Source organism: Rattus norvegicus, unplaced genomic scaffold (genome assembly GCF_021556685.1).
Source record: "Rattus norvegicus strain SHRSP/BbbUtx unplaced genomic scaffold, alternate assembly SHRSP_T2T unassigned-0000191, whole genome shotgun sequence".
In the NCBI taxonomy this organism is placed as follows: Eukaryota; Metazoa; Chordata; class Mammalia; order Rodentia; family Muridae; genus Rattus; species Rattus norvegicus.
In genome coordinates this window covers 1-7,500 of record NW_028238908.1, presented here as the reverse complement: position 1 = coordinate 7,500, position 7,500 = coordinate 1, and the positions used below count along the sequence as shown (strand labels likewise).

General features: G+C 57.7%; 1 long non-coding RNA gene across 1 annotated transcript in view; it reads right to left on the bottom strand.

Annotated features, from left to right (window-relative positions):
- The window catches only part of LOC147997298 (uncharacterized), an 18,297-nt gene extending 12,781 nt beyond the window's left edge, over nucleotides 1-5,516 (bottom strand). Inside the window, exon 1 of the long non-coding RNA XR_015648000.1 lies at nucleotides 5,337-5,516. This is a non-coding gene — a long non-coding RNA (uncharacterized LOC147997298). The remainder of the gene's footprint in view (nucleotides 1-5,336) is intronic.
- Between the last annotated feature and the right edge of the window lie 1,984 nt (nucleotides 5,517-7,500).

Sequence of the window (7,500 nt, the reverse complement as noted above, 5' to 3'; positions counted from 1 at the left end):
AGGGGGGCCGAGCCCGCGTCGGAAGGGAGGCCGGGCCTCGGGGCAGCGAGGGGGAGAGACACCGACCGGAGCCCCCACCGCCACACCGGGACGCGCACACGGGTTCGACTCAACGCCCAGGCGCCCACCTTGGCACCCCGGCAGCTTTCCCCCGACGCACGCCTTCCCAGAGGACGGCGGGGCCGGACGGGCCCCCGCGCAGACGCACCCTCAGCCAACAGGCCCCACGGACCGGCGTGGGCGACAGCCACTAAAGCCTCTTTCTCCTCTACGCCTCGCGGGGCGTCTTTCCCCCCGCACACGCCTCCAAGAGACCAGGCGAGACGCGCCGCCACGGCCGCGGCGGCCGGGACGCCCTTCAAACCGCAACTTCCTCCCGCCCGCCGGGCGGCCCTTCCCCCCAGGCACCCCGCGACCGCCCCGGGACCCGTGCGCGCCCGGCTGCCCCCCCGTGAGGAGGGGCCCGGCAGCACGGCCGCGGGTCGGCCAGACGAGGAGCGAGAGAGAAAGGAACGCCGGCGGGCGGGGAGGGGGAGCGAACCGACAGAACGAGGACCGTCGACGGCAGGGCGGGCCGCAGCGGCACCCCCCGCGGGAGACGCCTCACAAGGGACCGGGAGGCCGCTCGGGCGGCGACCGGGCACGCGAGCCAAGCCGGCGGGAATCACACTGCACCCAACCCGGAGCAGTCCCGCCACGCCCGCGGCACCGAGCCGACCCGAAACCAACGGACAACCCCCGGGAGCCCGAGGAGACGCCAGCCGACGCGAGAGAGAACCGAGGCAGACGCCGACGCCAACCGACGAAGACCCCCGCGTGGCAGCGGGTCCCAACGTCCGACGACGCGCCGGACGCGGCCGACCGCCGGTTCCCCCAAATAAGAAGTCCGCCCCCGAGAGCGAGGCCAACCCCGCGGTTCACGGACCCTCAAGAGCCCCGCGGAGGGGGAAGGGGGGGTAGGACGGCTCCCGCGATCTCCACCGGCCGTGGGAACGCTGCCGTGGAAGGGGGGGACGAGGCGGCAACCGCAGACGCCCGAGAGCACGCGGCACGCACCACACGCGACACGACCTCGCCGCGAGAGTGGCCGGGACGTGGACGCGCGTGGGAGGGACGCACACGCGACGGAGGGCACGGGGGGAAACGGAGGCGGGTGGGACCGGGAGCCCACCGCCGCCCTTCCAAACCCACCCGTCCCGCGACGACCCCTCGCGGTGAGGGGGGTACCGCGCACGCGGGCGTGTGCACGGCCCTTCCCCGCCACCTGCCACCAGAAACCCAATCTCCCCCACAAGCTCCGCACAGCGGCAGGTCGACAGAGCCCCGTCCCGCGTGATCCCTCCTCGTACTCGGAGCGGGGAGGCGCGGGTCGCGGTAGGCGAGAGAGCAAACGCTGCGCGCAGAAGGCTGAGGTCAGGGCGGGCAGCCGAGGGGACCATCCGGGAGAAGCCCCTCGGAGATCGTAAAGCCCTTTCCGAAGATAGCTAGAGAAGGCAAATTCCTCACTGAGGGCGGGACGAACCCAACACCGACGAGCAGCCAAGGGCTCCGTGCACGCAACGGGAAACGAGCAACAGGCGCGGGACAGAACGGGAAGGACCACGCGCCAGCTGGTGGGGGGTCTGCGGTATCGGCAAAGGTCTCTTTCTCCGGGGTCTTCTTGAGCATTCGCGGACCGGGGGGACCTGCGACAGGTCCCCGCCGAGAGCCAGGCCTCTTCAAGGCGCACACAAAGGAGGAGCCTTGACTTGAGGGAGTCCGGTCTTTAAAAAGGGCCAGCCGCGATCGCTCAGCACCACCCTAACCGCGCAGGGCCCGCGGGTGAAGGCACCAAAAACATAGGCACGGGGTGGGCGCTCACCCAACGGAAGGAGCCTTTTAACCGCACACTCAACTCCTCGACCCCCCCCCTTTCTGTCACCGTGCAGAAAGCCGGCAACTAGGACAAGGGAAAGCGTAAAGGCACAAGCACCATGGAGCACAGGAGGCACGCCGGGGAGCGGGAAGCGCCACCGCCAACTCAGAAGCGGGCACCTTGGTGGTCAAAGCCCGGAACGCTCCAGGAGCACCGCAAGGCTCACACGAAGCAGGGCGCGTGCACACACCATTCGGGAAGGGTATGCACCGCAGCGGGTCTACCACCTTCCCCCGGCACGGGGGAAGAGGGCCGCGAAGCAGTGAACGGCGTGGGGGCAAGCGCCCCCGACACGTCCACAGGGACACCGCGAACCACAGCAACAAGTGTGCGCGGGTCAGCGCTCGTGCCGGACAGCCGCACCCCTGACTTCCACACACCACCCTGCAAAGGAATGGGGAGGAGAGACGAGGGGCCCGCTGGCAGAACGAGAAGAGCGGTCGCCATTCGCGCTGAATGACCATTCGCCATGAATGTCCGTCCCTCGCCTGGCGCGGCTTAGGCCCCGGCCCGAAGAGAACGCGGCAGCACCACATCGATCCAACGGGAGCGAGACACGCCATGCATCGGGAACAACGGGCGTGAGAGCTTTCTAACAACGCACTGGACGGGAATACGAGCGAGAAGAGCGAGAGAGAGCACGGGAAGAAGTCGCTAACACTGCCACACACACAAAAAAAAAAATTTACCCTTCTCGAGGGCGAGAAAAAAAAGGAAGCGTTGCACTCGGGAGGCACGTGGCGTGGAAGAACGGGACTCAACGGGCAGCGGAGGTTCGGGAACTCCTTCAAAAAAAAATAAAAATAAAAAATAAAAAATAAAAATAAAAAAATAAAATCCCCTTCGAAGGAGAAAAGGTGCAACTCGGGAGGCACACAGCAGGAAAGAAAGGGACACACCACCAAGCAGCGGAGGTTCGGGAACTCCTTCCAAAAAACAAAAAAAAAAAAAAACAAAAAACAAAAAAAAAAAAACAAATAAAAAAACCGGTCGGCCGCAGAGGAGCACGCCAGGGGGTCACTAGCACCAAACGGGAAAACCCTTCCAGTCGCACTCGGCACCAACGACTCCTACCGGTAACGGACGACAACCACCACGGGGAAATCGGGAACGCCTGACACGCGGGACGGTTGTCATAAAGCTGCCCCACAGAGCACAGGCAAGCAAGCACGGGAAAGCAGGAAGCGCGTACTCATGGGGGGACGCTAAGCTTCAAGCATCGAAGAGGCCCATGCGCAGAAGAAAAGAGCTAGGGCTGGACAAGCAAACAGCCTTGGTGCAAGCCTCTTCCAACGTCCTTTAATGACAAAAAGAGTCAAAAGGACAGCGTGTCAGCATATATCTCCAGGTACAATAAGGACAGATAGCAAAGATGAAAAGTGTAAAAGACACAGGGATAAACATGACAGGCCACACGGAACGTCTGGAAGTCATGTTCGGTGACGTGTCCCCAAGAGGTCCCCATGTAGAAAGAGAACCGGACCGCAAAGGAACAACTGGTCGACCTTAGAACCCTGAGTGCTCACAGACCGAGGAGGCCATGGTAGATAGCCTGGAACACAGCTTCCCCTCGGCCTCAGAAGTCCATGCTCCCGCTGGCAGGGACCGGGGAGGATCCTGGAAAAAATAAAGTCTCGGAGGCGCCCCCTAGCCGGGACACCTCGGCTCGGAGGCCGGGGACACAGCACCCTCTCGGCCTCAGAGGTCCAGGCTCCCGCTATCAGGGACCGAAGGGACTCCTGGAAAAGAAAAAAAAAAAAATCCGTGGCGCCACCTAGCCGGGCCACCTCGGCTCGGAGGCCGGGGACACAGCACCCTCTCGGCCTCAAAAGTGTCTATGGTCCCGCTGGCTGGGACCGAAGGGACTCCTGGAAAAGAAAAAAAAAAAAAAAAAAACTCCGTGGCGCCCCCTAGCCGGGCCACCTCGGCTCGGAGGCCGGGGACACAGCACCCTCTCGGCCTCAGAGGTCCAGGCTCCCGCTATCAGGGACCGAAGGGACTCCTGGAAAAGAAAAAGAAAAAAAAAAAAAAACTCCGTGGCGCCCCCTAGCCGGGCCACCTCGGCTCGGAGGCCGGGGACACAGCACCCTCTCGGCCTCAGAGGTCCAGGCTCCCGCTATCAGGGACCGAAGGGACTCCTGGAAAAGAAAAAGAAAAAAAAAAAAAACTCCGTGGCGCCCCCTAGCCGGGCCACCTCGGCTCGGAGGCCGGGGACACAGCACCCTCTCGGCCTCAGAGGTCCAGGCTCCCGCTATCAGGGACCGAAGGGACTCCTGGAAAAGAAAAAAAAAAAAAAAACTCCGTGGCGCCCCCTAGCCGGGCCACCTCGGCTCGGAGGCCGGGGACACAGCACCCTCTCGGCCTCAGAGGTCCAGGCTCCCGCTATCAGGGACCGAAGGGACTCCTGGAAAAGAAAAAAAAAAAATCCGTGGCGCCACCTAGCCGGGCCACCTCGGCTCGGAGGCCGGGGACACAGCACCCTCTCGGCCTCAAAAGTGTCTATGGTCCCGCTGGCTGGGACCGAAGGGACTCCTGGAAAAGAAAAAAAAAAAAAAAAAAACTCCGTGGCGCCCCCTAGCCGGGCCACCTCGGCTCGGAGGCCGGGGACACAGCACCCTCTCGGCCTCAGAGGTCCAGGCTCCCGCTATCAGGGACCGAAGGGACTCCTGGAAAAGAAAAAGAAAAAAATCCGTGGCGCCACCTAGCCGGGCCACCTCGGCTCGGAGGCCGGGGACACAGCACCCTCTCGGCCTCAAAAGTGTCTATGGTCCCGCTGGCTGGGACCGAAGGGACTCCTGGAAAAGAAAAAAAAAAAAAAAACTCCGTGGCGCCCCCTAGCCGGGCCACCTCGGCTCGGAGGCCGGGGACACAGCACCCTCTCGGCCTCAAAAGTGTCTATGGTCCCGCTGGCTGGGACCGGAGAGGAGGGAAGAAATAAAAAAAAAATAAAATAAAATAAAATAAAAAATTAAAAAAAAAAAAATTGGAAAAAAAAAAAAAAAATCCGGGACGGGGCCCAAGCCTTCTGGTCGACCTCATCCAGCTGCCACCAACCCCTCCTTGTGTCCCAATAGGTCGTACAGCCACCCTCCTCCCCTGAAGTTCTCCAGGTACAACCTCCTAGCTAGAGATGGTCCCCAGACAGGACGGCGTCTCCGTCGCGCACCCGCCTGCTTGCCTGTCACCCTCTCACCCTGGCCGGCTCACCACAGGCACTTCCCCGTCCTTTGTCACCAACCGGGGGACAGGAGCGTTGCGGAAACTTGTCGCCACTAGGTGTCGCCCGACAGCGATCTCGATCAAGCAAACCAATACAGACTGTCACGCGCCGCCGCCGCCACACACACTCATTCCGTCTCTCCGGAGTGACCTCCCTAGCTCAGGGGGACACTCACCCACGCACAACGGGGCAGGTACCCACCACTTCTCCCGAATGGCACAAACGGTCCCGGTTGTCCCGCCGGAACACAGTGAACGCGGGATGGACTCGGGGCCAACCCCCTCAGGCACCCAGAAAAGGAAAGTAGGACGGAGCGGTGAAAACAGGCCACCTCTAAGTGAAAGGACATGCACTCTCGAATCGGTTAACAATTAGCAAGGAACAGGCACAGTTAGGAAAAGGGAGCGTCCAAACTCCGTCGTGAGGGGAGGGTGGCGGCGACCTCAGTTCCACACCATTTTTAAATGGCTCACTCATTTTTAAAACCCTCCACCGATCCCGATGGGGGGGAGGGGGGTTGTTGTTGTTCTCTGTTCCTCGCTGCCACCGCCAGCCGGCACTCACCAAACCACACACCTGCCACCCTCTTTGGAAGACTAAACACAGAGAGTAAATTAAAAGAATGGTGGAATGATGGTGGAATGGTTAAAATTCCCGTGATTTGTTTTCACTCTGATCAAAACATACTTATTTTGTGCATTTGCATTCCCTTGTTCACACGTGCCTCTGTGTGTGTGGTGGGGGAGGGAGGGAGGGAGGGAGGGAGGGAGGGAGGGAGAAAGAGAGAGAGACAGAGACAGAGAGACAGAGAGACAGAGAGAGAGAGAGAGCCAATTTAAAAAATAAAAACATGGTTAAATACAGCCACTTTGGGAAGATTGCTAGAGAGAATGCAGTCCAGAGTATGGAGGCCAGAGCTCTGGACGCTCTAGACCACAGGTCTCCCATCTCCCATATACCAGGCACCCAGCACCACCATCCCTACTTTGTTTGCTTGTGCGTTTGTTTGCTTGCTTGTTACATTAGTTTCATCCCAAGTTAATAATTATATATTTTTTTTTCTATGCACGTATTTAGTTGTGGCAGGGGAACTCCTTCTTTAGGACAGGCAGACTTAGCTAGTTAGTTAGCCAGTCAAAAGTACGTAAAAAATTTATATCAACATAAATATCATTCACTAAGAAATCCTATCTGAAGAAAAAGAAAGAAAGGAAGAAAGAAGGAAGGGAGGGAGGGAGGGAGGGAGAGAGAGAGAGAGAGAGAGAGAGAGAGAGAGAGAAAGAAAGAGGAAAACTGGCAGACTTAGTTTTAGTGTTTTTGTTATTGTTTATTCAAGATATTGTTTCAGGGCTGGAGAGACGGCTCAGCGGTGAAGAGCACTGACTGCTCTTCCAGAGATCCTTAGTTCAAATCCCAGCAACCACATGGTGGCTCACAACCATCTGTAATGGAATCCTCTCCTTGTGTGTTGAAGACAGTGACAGTGTGCTCATAAAATAAATAAACAATAAAAATATGTTTGAAGATTAAAGAAAAAACTCTCTCTCTCTCTCTCTCTCTCTCTCTCTCTCTCACACACACACACACACAAATAAACTCTGTAATAAAAATCAATGTGACTTCATGATCAAACTTCTATAGTCAATAGGACTAGAGAGAACACATGTCTGTAAAATAAAAGCAGAACCTTTTCTGCTTTGTTTTGTTTTGCCTCAAGGTACGTTTCTTTTGGTATAGCCCAGGCAGTCATGGAACTTGCTCCGTAGACTTATCTAGCCTCAAGCTCACAGAGGTCCACTCTGCCTGCCTCGGCCACCCACACAGCTCTCTCTGCTGACTATATGTCTGCATGCCAGAAGAGGGCACCAGAACCTAGGAGGACACACCACATGGCTCCTGAGAATCCAGGTTTTGACTTTAAAAAAAAAAAAAAAATTCTGACAGCATAGAGGGTAGATATCTGCCTGCCAGGCTCTTCTAGTGCTGTTTAAGGTGGGGTAATAGCCATGTGAAGGAGACAAGGGGAGAGGAAAAATCGATTGGATGAGTAGTGCTGCTGAGATTAAGGAACACACACACACACACACACACACACACACACACACACACACACACACAGAGAGAGAGACAGAGACAGAGACAGACAGAGACAGACAGAGACAGTAAGACAAAGAGACAGAGAGAGAGAGATGACAGAGGGACACACCGAGGGAAAGACATCAGGACCAGCTGAATTTCTCAAGAAAAGAAAAGAAGAGAAAGGAAAAATGTTTTCTATATACACAAATCTGTATACATGATTTGTTATAGTGTCCCATTTGGGCACTTTGGATTCAACTGTGGATGGTTGTCAGCCAGCTTGGCT